Genomic DNA, 18,784 nt, shown 5'->3' on the forward strand with positions numbered 1-18,784 from the left:
ATCCTGGCAGTTTGGCTACATCTGAGCTTTGAACAATTAGGCACCATTTCTCTCAAGAATAAACAGGATGATAACTTGAAATATTCCACGTTTCCCACTACGGCAGCGGAGATGTAATTTTCCAAAGTATAAACCTTTTATTACTTAAATTTTCTAAGAAACAGTGGATTCTGAAGCTGCAAGGAAAAATCGGGAAGACAAGTACTATAAAGGATATCTAGGCCCAGGATTATTCAAATATAGACAAAGAATCAAAACCCTAAAAAGTATGGCTGAATGACACAATTCACAGAGAAAGAAGCCAAAAGTTAGGCCAAGCAAAAGGTGAATCTTATGTGTACTGAATCTACTGCTCTGAAGGAGAAAATTCGATCATTCCCTTCCCTTTATTCAGCACACATAGACTCAAGAGGAAGAAGAGTTGACAGAAAGGATAGCACAAGGGAATAAAAGGGGAAAGTGAAGACTTGGACCCTGAATCACAGAGTTAGCTTAATGTAACCTGGTGAACCTGAAAGAGAATCTGTGACACGGCAATGTGTGCTTGGAGGGAGAGGTAGGTTGCATGAACACCGCAGTAAACACTGAATGGTCTGGCTGGAGAGCGGAGAATTTACCCTAAAATGGGCTTAATGGGAATAACTTCATACATACATATGTTTCGGATGAGAGGTGTGGGTGAGGACGCTGGGGGGTGGGGGTGGGGTTGGGGCTTCCCTCTCTGGGCTGTACTCCCGGTGGGGAAAATAAAAGGGCGGGAGTGGAGGTATACAGGTATAGAGGAGGCCGACTGGAGAAGGAAAGGGGCGAGGCTTGTGGAGGAAAGTCTAGGGGATCCTGGTAGGCGGAGGCTGGGAAATCGATGGGGGGGCGGGGGATCGCCAGGGGAAGCAGAGACTAGCGAGGGGGAGGACGGGCCCGGAGGGCGGAGGGTGGGGCTGGGGCGGAAGGCAGCCCTGAGAAAGGGAAGGCACGCCGCGGGAGCAGGGGTCCCGGGCCAAAAGGGATGGGGGCGCAGTGAGTGAGAAGAAAGCCGCCTCGCTCCAGCGCAGGCGAGTGGGAGGGGTGAGGGGTTGGAGGAGCAGGCGACCGAGGTGCGGCGGGGACCTCGGAGGGGGAGGGGCACCTACCCTGACGTGCGGGGCGGCGGCGGGCAGTCCCGGCAGCGGCTCCTCTCCCGCTGAGGCGGCGGCTGCGGCGGCGGCGGCAGCGAAGGTGATGGCGGCGAGTCCCTGTGGCGGCCGCCTCCACCGAGCCGCATCCCTCCTCCTCGGCCCGCCCTGCTTCCCTATCTCCCGCTCCTAAACTTCTTCCCCGGGATAAACAAACCCGCCGCCAGGGGCGGCCGCCTCCGCTGCTCCCGCCCCCGCGCAGCCCCCCCCTTCCCGGCCCCGGGCCCGTCCGGGCTCCGGCTTCCGAGTTGCGACTCCAGCCCCAGCCCCAGCCTGCGAGGGCGCGTGCGCGCGGCGGCGGCGTGGGCTCGCAAGGCTCTTCCTCCCTCCCTCCCGCGCCGGGCACTTCCGGGCCGGCCCGGATCCGTCGCCGGGTTTTGGAAGCCACCGCCGTTCCCTGCGCCAGGCGCTGGGCTCTCAGCAGGGCGCGTCCACCGGCCGCTGTGGAGAGGATGAGTTACCTCGCCTGGCGGGGATCTCCCACGACCCAGCCTTAAACTTTCCTTACCTAAAAAGCCCACTGATAACGCCTCTTAAATCGAGAGACGTAGGGTGCGAAAGGAGGCCAACTGTTTCTCCGTACGATTTCCTTGAGGTTGTAGCAGACTAGAAAGCCAATATGCAACTTTTACTGAACCCTTGTTGCGAGCCCGTAACTATGTGAAGGGCTAGAACAAAAACAGCAGTGTACGTCTCCAGCTAGAAATACAGACAACTCCGGGTAGGCAAATGAAGTGCCACAGTGAAACGGTTTTCGGTTAGAGAAGATGAGCCTCAAAAGGAAGTCTCAGGCCTAGGAAGGGAGGGGGTCCGCCGAGAGGCAGCCGAGGTTGCTTGCAAAGCACTGAACAGGTGGCATGACTGACGTGGGTAAATTATGCTGTATCTAAGCAAATGTCTGAAGAGATGAGGAGACTGCCTTATGGAGTTTAAAGAAAGGTGAAAACAGAACGTCATTCAGCATTCGTGAGAGAAAACTTGTAGCTGCCAAGAATATTCTCCTTTAAAGAAGTTTGAGGGACCAAAACAGGCACGAATAACATTGAAGGACCCCCGCCCCCATTCCTTTCACTTTAACAGCGCATCAGTGAACTGTTTACCTCCTTTCCCCCAAAAAAAGAGAGGTGGAAGAAAAACATTATTTTGAGCACTGTAATCAAAGACCTGTACGATCTTTTTAAATCCTCTCAACTTCATTGCAGTTCCAAGGTGGAGATTATTCCCACCTTACAGATAAAGCAACTGAGGATCAGAAGTAATAAGTAACTCATTCAAGGGTGAGTGGAGTTTGAATACTGGGAAAGCAGATTTCCCTCGCTTCAAATTAATACTACTTTAACTACCTTATTCAACGTATTTAACACCCAAAACGTGTGGGATACAACCAGCATCAAAGATTTTCAGAAAAAAAGGTAAGATCAGCATAACCATAAAATTCAAAATTGACTTAGCCAAAAGTTAAAAAGCAGAAGTGGAAATGACCGTTATTATGCTAGGGACTGGCGGGGAGAGGAAATATTAGTGAAAAAGTTCACATCCAAACATAAAGAAAAAAGTTAAAACTAGTTGCTGTACTCTTGTAGGTCTCTGTTAACTTTATGATATGTGACAGTGAAAATTATGTATAATTTTTGCCCAGGCCTTATAGCTCTTTCAACTCCTTAAGATTCTGTCACACCCTCTCTTCCACTGATCACTCGTTGTTAGGCACTAATGCATGTAATATACTCAATCAAATTATAGTAAATCCTTGAGGTAGATTTTCAGTTGGGAATTAAGAAACGAGTGGGTACTTGGCTTACCCTTGACACTTGACTGGGTTCTAGTTAGGGGTGATTTTACTATAAGGATGTCAAATAGCTCCTCACAGTATTCTCATAGAGTCCTTTCCCTAGGCTTGATCTCTGTGTAGTGTTATGACATACCATTCTTTTTCTTGGTGACTTCAGCCTCTGATAAAGAATAAATATGGCTTAGGGGTGCCTGGGTGGCTTGGTCGGTTAAGCGTCCGACTTCGGCTCAGGTCATGATCTCACGGTCCGTGAGTTCGAGCCCCGCGTCGGGCTCTGTGCTGACAGCTCAGAGCCTGGAGCCTGTTTCAGATTCTGTGTCTCCCTCTCTCTCTGCCCCTCCCCTGTTCATGCTCTGTCTCTCTCTGTCTCAAAAATAAATAAATGTTAAAAAAAATTAAAAAAAAAAAAAGAATAAATATGGCTTGTAACTAATGCTAATAATAAAACTGTGATGGTTTGGCAAAGTAAAAGATGGCTCTACGGTCAATAAGCTTGGATTAAAGCTTGTGCTATAGTACCAATTCCCTAAAGAACTACCTTTCTTGATTTGATTTCGAAGTTATTGGATACCTATTGAAAAACTACACTATTATAGGCTATAGTTTATTGCCGCCATAAGTGGTTTTTATACAGGTAAGTAACAGCTTTATCACTAGTATAGAGCATTGTATGCTTCCACCGGTCATTTATCAGGTTTGCATTGCTTGAGGCATTAACCATTAGGGTCATCCAATTCCTTAGACAACAGGAAACTTTTGGTACTCATTTTTCTGTTCATTGTCAGTTTTCTATAGAAAACCATCCAGGTGCCTCAGTGGACAACTTAGAAGTTCTACTTATTGTAATTAATAGGTTGGCAGTTAGTAAAGATCAGGAGAATCATTTTCTGAGCTTCATGAGCACAGATCAGAACTAGCCTGTGGATCTTCTTGACCCAACTCTATGGGGCTCATCTGAAGAGCCAACCAAGCATCCCACTTTGATAGTTTAGTGCCTGCAGCATTTTATTCCTCTTTTGTAAATTCAGAGATGCTCCCATTTCATGACTGGGTAACCATACTGACCACTGCCTTCCATACTACCACCTGTTTTGTACTATCATTTTCCAATTCTAGCTGTTAAAAACTAAAGCATGCGGTGGCAAACAGTTTGCAAATTCATTACTATATTGGGTTTAGAGTCCAGACAGTAGTAACATGCTTTTTAGCAAACACAATATAATTCATGAATCCTAAGTGAGGTACTCTCTGTGCTTCCCTGGACATTTTGCTATTACCCTCCCCCTTCCTAAAGTGGTCCACCAAACTCTTCTCTCCTAGTGAGCTGGCTTCCCCATATTTTTCTAACTATTATCCCCTCCTATCTTGAATTCTCTTCAAGGGAACGAAACTCATGCCTTACTTTCATAAACTAACACTTGTGATCAAACATTTAACATAACATGTAGCTTTTGGAATTTATTTTGAAAGAAAAGAACTTGGTTGTTCATTATTTATTACTGTTATAAACTTTAGCTTCTCTATTTGAAAGAAAACACTAAAGCTCTTGTTTAATAACTTGTGAGTTATTTTACATGTAATTTCATTTTCTCTCACCATGTCTCCATTTCTTTCTGTTTTTTTACCTTGCTTGTGAATTCCTAGTTTTGTAGTACTTTTGCATTATATGATACTCATCTATTAAAGATCTGAAAACTTGGGGTACCTTAGTGGCTCAGTTGGTTAAGCGTCCGACTTCAGCTCAGATCATGATCTCACAGCTCACGAGGTCCAGCCCAGCGTCGGGCTCTGTGCTGACAGCTCAGAGCTGGAGCCTGCTTTAGTTTCTGTGTCTCTCTCCCTCTCTCTCTCTCTCTGCCCCTCCCCATGCTCGCTCTCTCCCTCTCTCTCTCTCAAAAATAAGTAAACATTAAAAAAATTTTTTTTGAGGATCCAAAAACTTTAGAGTTCTAAATTAATACTTAAAACCCTTGTGTACTGATGCCTATAGCAAGAAAAGATCAGTAAGTTTGATATACTTATTATTGAAAAATCATTCCCAGAAAACTGAGATAGGACCCACCCAGAATTATGAGAACAGGATCATTTTTGTTTAAGTCCTTCCTTGGCACCTTTATTTTCATGTCCCCAGCCACATTATGTCAAATATTTTAGGATACTCTCTTGTTTCAAATTAAATATGCATTCATGTATTTAATGCTTTGGTCCTTTGGCTAATCTATGAGGTCTCCTATAAGAGATGATTTTTGCTGATTTTCTTCTATCACCATTTGAAGAATAAGGGTTGAGTTGCAGTTCACTGGTTGGCATCGTTACATTTTATAGCCACTCAATTAAATATTAATTTTAATCAGTTTTGAAACATTCTGAGGCTCTTAAAACATTAGTTATCCCTAGATTCTGGATCACTAATACCCAATGAATGAGAAAGAGCAATACTGTACCTCTACCTAGGCAATAAATGGTCTTGGAAAAACCTTGGTTACCCTATCTACAAGTTCTGTATTTACAACTATTAATAAGGAGAAAAACAACAAAAATGATCTCTGTGACAGGATTATCCAAAGCTTCTATAGCATCCCTCCAGGCATTCCCTGAGAACTTGCTCTCTTCAAGGTTACTTACAGCTGCTGGAAATCATTTACTGTGCCAGGATCCAGGCGGCTGCTGCTGCCATGATCTAGTAGTCCCTAGTGACCTCTGTCTTCTTCAGCTTGGCTAGCTAAGCTCTTTCTCCTCTGCTGGTGTCCTGGCCCTGCCCCTGCTCTGCTCTCAGGTAACTTGAGAAGTTGTGGTTGATTCTGGACCTTGGAAATAGTCCCAAGGGAAGCCTAGAGCTCTCCACTGTGCTCTCCAGCTAGAGGTCACCAGCCTCTGCAGCAGCCTCAAATGGCACTAGAAGTACAGCTACTCAGTCTCCTCCTCTTTTATCTCTGCTCAGTCATCACAATGTCTCCAGGTCAGGGTCTTTGGTCCCCTCCCAGAGAGACACACCCTTCTGCCTATCAGGGCAATTTATGGCTGGGGGAGTTTACTTAAACATCTGCCCCTGCAAAGCCCATTGGATGGTTCCCTATCTAGCTTTGTCCTTGAAAATTGGGATCACTTCAGTTTACTCCCCTCTGACCGTGACTTAAACAACAGCTCCATGGCCATTTTCTCTGGACACGTTAAAGGGCCCTGCCTCCAGAATAATCTCCAATGACCTCCTGTTTCACTCAAAGCCACCACTCCTCTTAAGGGGCCCTGCTCCCAGACCCCTGATCTAGTAGTCCCAGAGGTCCCATTGCATGAGCTCCAGCAATGTTCCTAGGATTGCCCAGTAGCCAATCACGCTAGGTGAACCTGGGAGCCTTGGAACCTCTGTGCACCCAGTGTTCCTTGACTCACTGATTTTCACTGCTTCGCTGCTTTAGAAGGACTGAGTTCTCGGCTCAGTCCTCTCTTCCCTTCTGCCAACTACCCCCTTTAGAAACTAAGACCTGCTGTCTAGCTGTTACCAATTCTGCATTCATACCCCTTCAGAACATCAAGTGGCCACCTACCTCCAGATGGTTCTTTCTGCTAGTCAGAGCCCTCTGCTGCCAGCCTGCCTGCCAGTTTGGAAACCCTGGTTTGGCCATTTCCAAAATTAGAAACGAGACTGTGCCATCTTCAGGGACACTGCTGCACCTCCCAGCACCCGGTCAAACCCAACCTCCGTATCTGGCTCAGACACCCTTCCCCAAGCTTCCCTCTTCTCCCCACCCCCACATTTTTGGGCTTCGTGATTTGGGTTTCTGCCTTCCTCTCCTTGCCTGCCCATCCTTACTGAATTTCTAACACATTCTTGACCTTCCCTGCCTGAACTATGCCAGGCTAAAGATGGACCAACTCAAGGGCTACATAATCCCTGGAAATTCTTTTAGAGGCCTTATCCCACATCCTGTCAAACACGAAAATATAACCATACCCCACATGAAAAATACAATGTCTGGTTATGCAAAATGAAAGAGATTCATATAATTTTCCTCTTGAAATATTTATTAATGTCATTTAGCATTTTTCTGCATATTTTAGAGCCAAGACATTTTCTTTTCCTGCACTCAATCTTATAAAACCTGGAAAAGCTTACAGGCTCTGGGGGCTGTGCCTTTATTTAGTGAGAACCCGAACCTTAAAAGGATTTAAAAAATGGCTCTGGAAGGGAAGGACATAAGCACTTCCACACTTGATTCAGGTTCAAGCCCTCCCCTCTACTTCCTGTCATCACTTAAATCTTTTTCTTTTCCAGTTTTTAATAGCTGGGCTTCTCTGTTTGATCCCCTGTCTCAGTCATTCACGTTTTATTCACTCTGTTCACACAGACACTCCTTTTATTACAAATGCCAGCTGGCCTGCTGGGATTTCACAGCATCACAAGACCCTGAATTTGCTTTCACAGTGCTCCTTCTACCACTGTGGGCCCACCATTACTATCTTAAAGCCCCCAGCCCCCAGGAGACCACAGCTTTGGATTAGGCATTTGTTTGCTTGACCCTGTAGCTATGATGATGTTGCACATCGGACTCTCGTAAGTCTGCAGCTGCATCCAGCTCTCTGGTGGCTCCTCCATTCAAAGTGACAGGTCCAGTACTGCATTTTAGATGCTATAGTCTTACCCTGTGTGCTGGGACTGACCAGTGAGGCCCACTTGTATCTGAGGCAGGATAGCTACCAGAAATCATACTTTACATTTTTATATTTAAGTGCCTTGTTCACATTTATCTACTTTAGGTATCTCCTTCCCTGGAGGCCTTTTATGCCTCAGTTACAAACAGCATTACTGCTATACTTTTCTGGAGGTTTTTGTGATCACCCACTATTGCAGATGGAGAGTATATATAAGAAACCAAATGTCCCCAGTAATTATCCTAGATTATGTCTCTTCTAAATATTAAGCATTACTGAACTGAAATAGCCACTAGAAGTTTGGCTTTTACTTTCTATGATACCTTGTTTTTTGGTAGTGATTCTACAATTTCAGTATACTTCCTAAAATCAAATTATGCATATTCAGTGCACATAGTGAACCAGTTAAGGAGAGTCTACAATACATTCTTGCCTCTTTAGTCTACTTCCTCAGTTTTGTTTTTTCCCAGAAAGAAAATTAGGCTGGCCTTTTAAAAATTGTGTTCTGCTGTAGTCTACGAATTTGAGAGGAAAAGGTGACAAATGTTTTCATTTTCATGTTGTCAAGAGCTCAGCAAGAAATTGCTTCTACTTTGAATGTAGAGCCTACTGTGTGCAAAAGAGATGTGACAAAATCCAAGTGTCCTTTCTGAACACCTATTAGAGCTGGGTTGTTTGTTTCTTTTTTTTGTTTGTTTGTTTCTATTTTTTATTTCTCTCAGTTGTAATTACTTAGGTCTAGATATTTACACAAAATGTTTTTGTGCTTCATCTGTCAAATTCCTTTTCTGAGTTTGATTTTTAGTGTACTTATTTGTTTGGTCCAGGGTAAATCTAAGATGTTTTTCTTACCTTAAAGGAAAAGGTGATTTAGTACTGGAATGTTTACTTGATGTCTTGATCTAATTTGTGGTATCCTCGCATTGGCAAAATGCCCACAGGCCAATGTGATGGTTCTGAGCTTGTTTCCTTCAGATCCTTCCCTTGCTTTTCTCTGCTCCAAATCTTAGCCAGTTCCAGGTTGTTTCCCAAGCCCCTGTGTCAGCTGACTACCTGCTGGGTTAAGCCAGGAACCTACTATCAGGAACCTCGAGGGTGGGAGGAAGGGAGAAACCAGTGTATTTCTCCCCTTGTCTTTCTGCCATAGGCATTGTTCCCTGCAACAACTAAGTATCCTCCCACGTCCCATCTCCTGCTGGATAAGTCTACCATGGAATTAGCCCTGGGCCCTGGCAATACCTTTTCCTCTCTCTTGTCTGTTTAAAAGTGCTATGGCTTCCTTTGGTTGCTAATCCCTGGATTCTCAGTTTTTCCATCACCTATACAATAAGATTCCTTGTATCAGATTCTCTGTTTGAAGTAATGAATGTGGTTTCTTTTTTTCTGGTTGGACTCAGCACATTTATCCATTTTATGTTTTCATAAGAATCTTTTCCTGTTTGCTGGACAAAGAATGATTTTCACAGAGAAGTAATAGTCATTTTAAACTTATGGATCTGTCTGTACTTATCCACATGTCTTGAGTAATGTCTTTGTTCTTTCTCCTTATCTCCCATACTTGCTTCCCACTTCCCATAATACCCAACCTATTCCCTTTTCTCTGCCACTTTCCATCCTTAGAGCATATGACATCTGTCTTCTGGAGTCATATCACCATGGATGCACAATGATTTGGTTTTTTAATGTTTAAATTCCTTTTTATATAATGTTCTTAACAAGAATGCCACAGCTGTAGGATACCAAAAAAGGGCACTGGATTTTTCATCCAGAATCTGAATCCGCGTGACCTTGCTCGAATTCCTAAGCCTCTTGTACAATAGGGCCCTTGGTCGTAAAACAGGAAAAATATAACTTCATCAGATCTAAGAGCAAATGAGATTAAAACATATGAAAGGATTTTGTAAAGGATAAAATGCTAAGCAACTGCAAGAGGTTATTTAAAAACAGTAAATAAGACTAGTTATTTTTTCTTAAAACAAATGTAATTTTAAAAGTCAGCAGCAAAGGTATTTCCCAATTGGAATTTATATAGAGTTTAGCGGCCTCACATCTAACACATCACTTCTTAATCTTAGTTCTGTTGACATTTGAGACTAGATAATTCTTTATTCTAGGGGGCCATTCTATACAAGGTAAACTGTTTAGTGGAATCCTTCCGTCTATCTTCTAGATGCCAGTTAGCACCCTTGCCTTCAGTTTTGACAGCCAGAACATTTGTAAACATTGCCAAGTGTCCCCTAGGAGACAAGGTTGAACAAAAGCACTCCAAATTGAGAACCACTGATGTAACCAAACCTACTTGGAAAAATGTCACCTTGTTTTAAATTTAAGTTGTTAAAAAAATTAATAAAGGAGTTTGGCTTTCTAGAGAAGATTATGGGGAAGGACTTTTTAAAAATGTAGCCATGAGGGGCACCTGGGTGGCTGAATCTGTTAAGCGTCCAACTCCAGCTCAGGTCATTATCTCGGGGTTCACAAGTTCAAGTCCGACATCAGGCTCTGTGTTGACAGCTCAGAGCCTGGAGCCTGTTTCAGATTCTGTGTCTCCCTCTCTCTCTTCTCCTTCCCTGCTCACATTCTGTCTCTCTCTCTCTCTCTTAAAAATAAATAAAACATTAAAGAAAAAATTTTAAAATGTAGCCACAAAGGATAATCTGTCTTAAGAGATCAATAAACCTTGCAGTGAAAGTCAGTTATTGTCACAGCAGTGATGTGTCTCACTAAGTATTTATGTTCGAGAGATTAATCTTCCTGCTTAGTATTGAGGTTGGGCTACCTAACCAAGATGGGCTTTCTTCATACAATTAATTCCTTTTGTTATTTATATTAGGTATTAAAAAACACACTAATACTTTATATCTGACTATTGTATGTTGGTATCTTTTGATATCCTTTCAGGCATCATTGAATACTAGTAGGAACATATATTTCAGTCATAATATGACTCAGATTTCTGGGTCTGTACTTGTGTAGACTACTTTTAGTAGCAGCAAGAGTTAGAATTTTATGAGCATCATGACAAGGCCATAATCAGTAGAATCCTTCATATTATTATAATTCATAATATGATACTCTTAGCTGCCATTGACTTACCATTGGAGACAAAACCATAGCTATTTAAAATCTAGAAATTATTATTTTAAAAATATTGATTCCAGTTTTCCAAACATGTCTTTTTTAGCTTATATTGTCAGCAGGTTTCTTTCTTTTTTTTTTTTTTAATTATTGAGATTTATTTTAAAATTGGTTTCCATTAAAAAGCAATTCCTCTCCCCAAAGATGTCCTCTTCAACACCCATCACCCACCCTCCCCGCCCTCCCACCCCCCCATCAGCCCTCAGTTTGTTCTCAGTTTTTAAGAGTCTCTGTCAGCAGGTTTCTAAGACCAGTTTCTCATTTCCAACTGTGTCAGTTAGCTTTCTTCCTAGCTTAAGAAAATATTGACCAAAGCAGATTGCAGAACAGGAGCAGCAGGTTGTAGTAATAGGGCTACTTTTGCTGAGAAGACAGAAGAGATGTGCTGTCCTTGACATGAGTATATTGCTAAGCTTTGTGGACACATAGCGTCTCCAAGACTGGTAAAAAGGATACTTACTGCTTCAAGACAGTTAGATTCATTTCCTCATCTATGATTTACATTCTCCTGGTTAATCTTTCTTTGGGGAACTATGGACTCTTTGAAGGATTTGTCAGCACGAATAATACTACTATAATTATTAATATTATATATTGTTCTTTTAAGGGTTTTTTTTTTTCATATAGTATTTCAATAAAAATAGACTTAACGATTGAGGTAAATAGTAGGGGTTTAGGATGAAGACACTGCAATTAAGTTGGGCCTGAAAGTTAGGGTCCTCTTGTTTGTTGTCATACTACCGAATTTAAATGACTAGTTCAGGCCTACCTCCACATTCGCTGCCATTTCCCCAGCTAATAACGTATTATATTGGGTCTTTAAACTTTCCATCTATCAGACCCCTGTGGAGAAATTGGATGTGTAAAGTATCAGGATAAAGCTTGGGCTAGGATACCATGCCATAAATGAGCATTTCCCAGTGGAATTCTCTTGTTTCTGGAAAAGGAATGTGTTTGTGGTACCAGTGTTTGCTTCATCTGTGTTATGTTTTGTTTTGTTTTTTATGATCTTAGAAACAAAAAACTATGTAAACACACACACACACATATATATATATAATCTGAGCCAAATTTCCCACCCATTCTCATTATATATAAAGAAATAAAGACATTGATGATAGGCTATTTCAGAGTCCTTCCTGCTACTACCTTTGCTTCTTAAGAAAAGCTCACAGATGGAGTTACAGAGTCTAGATTCACCTTTCCACCTATAACAACCAAAACAAACAAAAATAAAACAGACAAAATACATTAAACAATGGTTTTAAAGACACTGTGTATCAGGTGTTAAAGGACAATGATTCTGGAAAGACAAGAAACAAAAGAGGTGAGATCCAGTGTTGCCCCAGCATACTGACTTGATAGAGTGTTCAGGCCCTGACATATGGAAGGGAAACTGAGGTGAATCCCAGTTAGGACCATGAATTAAAGAGACAGACATGAGAGTCCAGGGAGATCAGGGTAGTGAGAGTTAATAGGATGAGAGACAAAGAGCAGAGAACAGCACAGAAAGCAAATGTGTGTTGGGTGTAGGGGTACTGGTGTCAAATATTCAGCAAAATCCTGATCAGCACATGCTGTGAGGAAACTACCTGAGGCTCAGGAAAGAATCCTCTGGATGGAATAAAGAGAACCTATGCCTGGAGCACATACAGGGCCAGAAATAGTGCCTTTTCCCTTCAGCCCAAGTAGAAACACTCATAGTTCATAAGGCACTGGGTAGCTTACTCAAAAATGTCTTGCTTCATTAGTGGAGAATAATTAGCTCTAGATTGAAAACTGCTCCCAATCTGTCAAACAAACCATAAAAGCAAAGCCAGAAAGGATATCTGTTTCCAATAACTTAGCATCATTCCTGAGTAAAGGTCAAGAAGATTTATGAAAATTCAAAAGTATCCAGCACCCAAGAAAATAAAATCACAAAGTATGCATTTAGTTAAAGACTACCAGGCATGCCAAGACATAGGAAAACAACCCACAGTGAGAATAACCAATTAGTCAAAATTGTCCCAAAATTGACACAGATGGTATAATTAATACCAATGAACATCAAAACAATTTTTGTGATTATATTCTATATATTTAAAGGGGTAAGTAGAAATTAAAAAAAAAAAATTTCTAGAGATTAAAGCTACAGTGTTTAGGATGGAAAATACACTCAATGGGATTAACAGCAAATTACATATGGCAGAAGATGAGATTAGTGAATTTGAAGGCATAGCAATAAAAACTATCCAGAATGAAACAGAGAAAAAGGACCCTCCCTCCCCAATTAAAGAGTATTGGTGAGTTGTGGGATAACTTTTAAGTGGCCTAATATGTGGTGTGGGTAATTAGAGTCCCCCACAGGAGAAAGATGTGTACAGACAGAAAAAAATTTTTTTGAAAAAATATGTCAAGAGCCTTTCCAAATTTAATCATTACAAACCCACAAATTCAAGAAGCTCAATGAAACCCAGTTGCAAAAAACATGAAGAAAATTACATCAATGTTTATCATCACCAAATTGTTTAAAAATGGTGATAAAAAAGGAAAAACCTAAAAGTATCCAAAGATAAAAGACATGTACAAAACAACAGAGAATGAAAAGAGGTTTGTTTTGTTTGTTTGTTTGTTTTAATTGGAAGTAATCCAAGGGAAAACACAGTGGAGTATTATCTTTTAAAGTAATGAAAAAACTTGTCAGCTTAGAATTTTATGTCCTGCTAAAATATTTTTCAACAACAGTGATGTAAAGATATTTTCAGACACATAAAAGCTGGAAGAATTCATCACCAGTGGACACATAGTCTAATAAATGTTATAAGAAGTTTTTAAAGCAGAAGGAAAATAATACCAGATGGAAATATAGATATACACAAGGGAATAAATAACTCCAGAATTGGTGACTACATAGGTAAATACATAAATTGTTTATCTTATTCAAATCCTTTAAAAGATAATTTACTATTTAAACAAACAAAAAAATAACACTGTACTGTGGGGTTTATAACGTATAAGTAAAATGCATGACAACATTAGCATAAAGGTCAGGAGGAGAGAAATTAATGTGTGCTATTATAAAATTATTTTTGAGGAACTTAAGTGTTATACTATCACTTGAACATAGACTGTAATAAGATAAAGCAATCAATAAAATAACTAAAGTAAAGCATAGTGAAGAGCCCAATAAAGCAGAGAGCAAATTAAAAAAAAAAAAAAAATCCAAAAGATGGTAGAAAAAAGGAAAGGGGGAGCAAAGAACATATTTAACAAAGATAAATAGAAAACAAACCAAACCATATTAATTATCACATTACATGTAAATATTGTAAATATTGCCATTAAAACAGTAAAATTATCAGATTGGATTTAAAAGCAAGATCCAACTGTATGCTGCCTACAAGAAATGCACATCAGGGGTACCTGTGTGGCTCAGTCAGTTGGGCATCTGACTTCAGCCCAGGTCATGATCTCACAGTTTGTGAGTTCAAGCCTGGCATCAGGGTCACTGCTGTCAGTGCAGAGTCCCTTTCAGATTCTCTGTCCCCCTGTCTCTGCCCCTCCCCTGCTCATGCTCTTTCTCTCTGAAAAATGAACATAAAAAAAAAAAAAAAGGAAATGCACTTCATACATAAAGACAGAAATATGTTAGAAGGTTAGAAAAAAATATGCTAACATTAGTCACAAGAACACTGAGATGGCTATTAGACAAGAATTTTCAGAACAAGATTATTACCAGGCATAATCCTTCATAATCCTTAAGAAATTATTTTTATGTCTATTGTAAAATTTTCATTTTGTAATGATTATGATGGTCATTTCATAAGGATTAAGTAGTCAATTCATCAAAATAATGTAATCCTAAAGATTTATGCACTTATTAACTGCTTCAAAATACATGAGGTAAAAATTGATAGAACTGCAAGGAGAAATAGACAAATGAACTTGGAGACTTAAATACTCATGACAAACTTGATCTGATTGACCTTTATATAACACTGTACTCAACAAGAGTAGGATACACATTCTTCTCAAGTGCACATGAATCAATTACCAAGATAGATCATACTCTGTGCTATAAAACAAATCTCATTCCGATCGTACAGAAGATCCTTGGAAAATTCCTAAATACTTCAAAATTAAATAAAGGAATTTTAAATCATCCATTAATCAAAGAAGTCAAAAGAGAAATTAGAAATTATTTTGAATTGAATGAAAATAGAAACACAAAAGAATCTGTGGGATATTTCCCTTGGAAATTTATACCATCAAACCTGTATTTTAAAAAAATTTTAAAAAGGGAAGGTCTTGAGTCAATGACCTTTCACCATGAGAAACTAACAAAGTAAAGGAAATTAAATCCAAAGTAAACAGTAGGCATGAAATAATACATATCAAAACAGAAATGAAATGTAAAAAATAGAGAAAAATCAATTAAACCAAAAGAGGATTCTTTGAGATCATTAAGACAGATATGCCTATAGTTGGACTGATCAGGGAAAAAAGAGAAAAGATATATAATATCAGCATCAGGAATAAGAGAGGACATCACTACAGAATCTACAGATAGTGAAAGGATAATCATTTTGAAAAAATTTATAACAAAGCCATTTGACAATTTGGATGAAATAGATATATTCGTTAAAAAACACACTCAGGAAGCTGGAAAAAAAATGATATCTGTTAAAGAAATTGGAAAGCTTTCCGCCCCGCCTCGAAAAAAAACTTTCTGTAAAGAAAATTGCAGGCCCACGTGGCTTTACAGGTGAATTCTATCAGGTTTTTAAGGAAGAAATATCAATTGATAGATGAATGGATACACACACACACACATCTCCACACATACTTACAATGGAATATTACTCAGCAATAAAAAAAGTATGAAATCTTGCCATTTGCAATGGCTGGATGCAGCTAGAGAGTATTATGCTAAGGGAAATAAATCAATCAGAAAAAGACAAATACCATTTAATTTCACTCAAATGTGGAATTTAAGAAACAAAACAAATGAGCAAAAGGAGAGAAAAGAGAGAGAGAGATGCATACTAGAAAGCAGAATCAAGTACAGTGAACAAACTGATGGTTACCAGAAGGGAGGTGGGTGGGGGTATGGATTAAATATATGATGAGGATTAAGGAATGCACTTGTGATGAGTACCAGGATGATAAATTGAGTGTTGAATTACTATACTGTACAACTGAAACAGATATTATATTCTATGTTAAAATTTAAATAAAAACTTAAAAAAAGTTTTAAAAGTATGATTGTTTGGACTAGCATGTTGACAGTGGAGGTATAAGTGGTAGTTGAATTCTATATATATTTTTAATGTAGATCCAAATAAATTTCTTACTAAAGTAGATGTGAGCATGATATAAAGAGAAAAATCAAATAATTATACCAGGTGTATGGTGAGCAACTGGAAGAAGGGGTATGCCATTTCCTGAGTAGGGGGAGACAATTGAAGGAGCATGTTTGGGTATGAGATATGAAGTTTGAGCATTTTCAGTTAAAATCATTTATCAGATATCAAGTAGGATCAAGTAGGAGATATAAGTTATGAATTCTGACGAGAGAGCCCAGCTAGAGAAATAAATTCTGGAGTTGTCACTATATATGTGGTATTTAAAGCCACGAAACTAGATAAAGTCACCAATGAAGGCAGCATGGATATAGAAAAGGCTATGGACTGAGCCCTGAGGCCCTCCAATCATTAGAAGTCAGAGGGATAAGGCAGAGCCAATGAGGAAAGCTGTAATAAAATGACCAGTGAAGTAGGACAAAGACCAAGTGAGTTTATTATCACTTTAAGATTGGTTTAATTGCAGTATATTTGAATCTTGCAAGCAATGGCTTAGTGGAAAGGGGAAAATTGATGATGCAGAAGGAGAAATACAAATTGCTGGAGTGATGTCCTTGAATAGGCAAGAATGTATGGGATTAAAATACTAGACAACATATTGGGGTCTAGGTGTGTTATGGGCAGTGACAGTTCATTCTTGGTAACAAAAAGGAAAGCAACATGGCACAGATGCAGAGGTAGACACTGTGGTGGGAATTTCTCAAGGTTCTCTTTTGAAATACAGATAAGATCACTGGAAAAGGGAAGAGAGGTCAAGGAACTGAGAGGCCATGGTAATATAATCACCAAGAATTATGATAGAAGTGTTAGATAGAATGACAATGAACTAGGTGCTAAAATCTTCAAGGAATAAGGAGGAGTCTTCAAGGGGGTACTCCTAGGATGAGAGATACTGGTATTATGGTGGGAAGGTGAGATTCAAAGCTGGAGTTTTGGGGGAAGAGGGTGGGAAAAATGATCTAGAAGCAATAAAGAGCTGTTAGGAGGACACTTAGCCTACCATCAGGCACAGTGGTTTGAGGCACCTGAAAGAAGTAATTGGCACTACTTGTGAGGGCTATAGCAGAAGATTTGTTACCAGGGAAGAGATGGGACATATGGAAACATGAATATGCAAAGAATAAGTTTTGGGTTATCACAATGACTAGCAACTGGAGGGCTATAAAAGTTTATTGTTCAGGGAAGAGGGATGTTAAAAGTCCTAAAAGTAGGGACAGACCTGTGAAACTGTCTGTCCAAATGCCAATAGCATCCCCTATTAGGAATATAAAGGTGGAAAGTACATTCAGGAAAGAGCTTGAAGATTCTTAGTTGGGTTCCTCCAGGAAGCAACATTGATTGTGAGTAATTTATGTCAAGGTGCTGAGAAAACCAGTAAAGGAAGAGGGAAGTTATCCAGAGAAAAGAAGTCAACCACTAGTACACTATTAAACCAGGTATCAGTCAGTACTGCAACTTAACCATATGGGAAGTTAAAAATGAGGAAAACTGAGGTAGGAGCAAAACACACTTTTCACAATTATTCAATGTCAAGGGTGAGAGAGCTGAAGTAAATATACTTCAACATCTGAGAGTTCTTGATTAAGGGCTGTGGATCTCAAGGATATGGGCAAAGCACTGACAAGCCTCTGATACAAGAATGTAGAATAAGGGTTTATCTGTAGGATAAATTACATAAGCAGAATTGCGGGGTCTTAGGACAAGTACATTTGTGATTTTGATAGACATCTCCAAATTGTCGATCACCCAGCATATACTTAGATTCATATCAGAAATGTGTGAATGTCTATGTCTTTGGGCCCTCCCCAATCCTATGTTCTGTTAAACTCTTTGCTTTTTGCAAGTCTTCTGGTTAAACAAGTATTTCAGTGTAATTTTAGTTTTCGTTGATCTTATTAGGAGTGAGTTTGGGGAGATTAACATATTTAGAAGCTGTTTTTATTTCCTTTCTGCAAACTGCACGTTAGTATTTATTTATTTATTTATTTATTTATTTATTTAGTCTATCAGTCTTTTTCTTACTGATCTGCAGCCCTTTGTGATATGAGGTGCAAATATTTTTCTAGTTTATTATGTGTCTTTATTGTGAATCCCTACGGAATTCTGTTCATTACTCTGTCTACACTGTTGGTCCAAGCCTCTATCAGCTCCCACCTGGGCTAGAACCCTAGCCTCCTACCAAATTTCTACTTCTACTCCTCCTCCTGGATACTGTTATCCATGTACAAGACAGAGTGGCCTTTGTAAAATATGAATCAGATCATACTACATCCCTACTAAAAATACCCCAATGACTTTTTCTCAGCACACTTAAGTCTAAACCCTATGCCATGGCCATCATGACCCTGCATGATTCACACCTTTCCTGCCCCTTTGAAATAATCTTCAGCTCTCTGTGCAGAGAATGACCTTCTTTCAGACCCTGGAACAAGTTGAACTTGTTCATACTTTATGGCTTTTATGCTTTGTGTTTAATATTTCTTGTGGCTGGAATGTTCTTCCTCCAAACTGCACATGATTCTTTCTTCCCCATTTGGCCATCAGCATGCACATCACCCCCTGGGAGGAGCCTACCCTCCCCATCAGAATCAAAATAACACACACACCCATACCCACACCCTCAGTTTTCAGGTCTCTCTCTGCCTCTTTGTATTATCTTTGTTTTTGTACTGGGCACAATGTCTAGAATA

The 18,784-nt window shown here is 40.0% G+C and overlaps 1 protein-coding gene and 1 long non-coding RNA gene across 5 annotated transcripts in view; one reads left to right on the top strand and one right to left on the bottom strand.

Moving 5' to 3' along the window:
- Positions 1 to 5,805, bottom strand: part of SPOPL (speckle type BTB/POZ protein like) — a 75,705-nt gene extending 69,900 nt beyond the window's left edge. For 2 of the 3 annotated variants that reach the window (XM_049615680.1, XM_049615678.1), the window contains exon 1: positions 1,131 to 1,282. The gene's annotated coding sequence lies outside the window, so the exon portion shown is untranslated. Of the gene's footprint in view, positions 1 to 1,130; positions 1,283 to 5,589 lie in introns of those variants that run through there. The other variant, XM_049615679.1, reaches the window with a different exon arrangement.
- Positions 1,350 to 18,784, top strand: part of LOC125911653 (uncharacterized) — a 108,991-nt gene continuing 91,556 nt past the window's right edge. For both annotated transcript variants that reach the window (XR_007454400.1, XR_007454399.1), the window contains exon 1: positions 1,350 to 2,584. This is a non-coding gene — a long non-coding RNA (uncharacterized LOC125911653). The remainder of the gene's footprint in view (positions 2,585 to 18,784) is intronic.

The sequence above is a fragment of the Panthera uncia genome, assembly GCF_023721935.1.
Source record: "Panthera uncia isolate 11264 chromosome C1 unlocalized genomic scaffold, Puncia_PCG_1.0 HiC_scaffold_3, whole genome shotgun sequence".
NCBI classification, from domain to species: domain Eukaryota; kingdom Metazoa; phylum Chordata; class Mammalia; order Carnivora; family Felidae; genus Panthera; species Panthera uncia.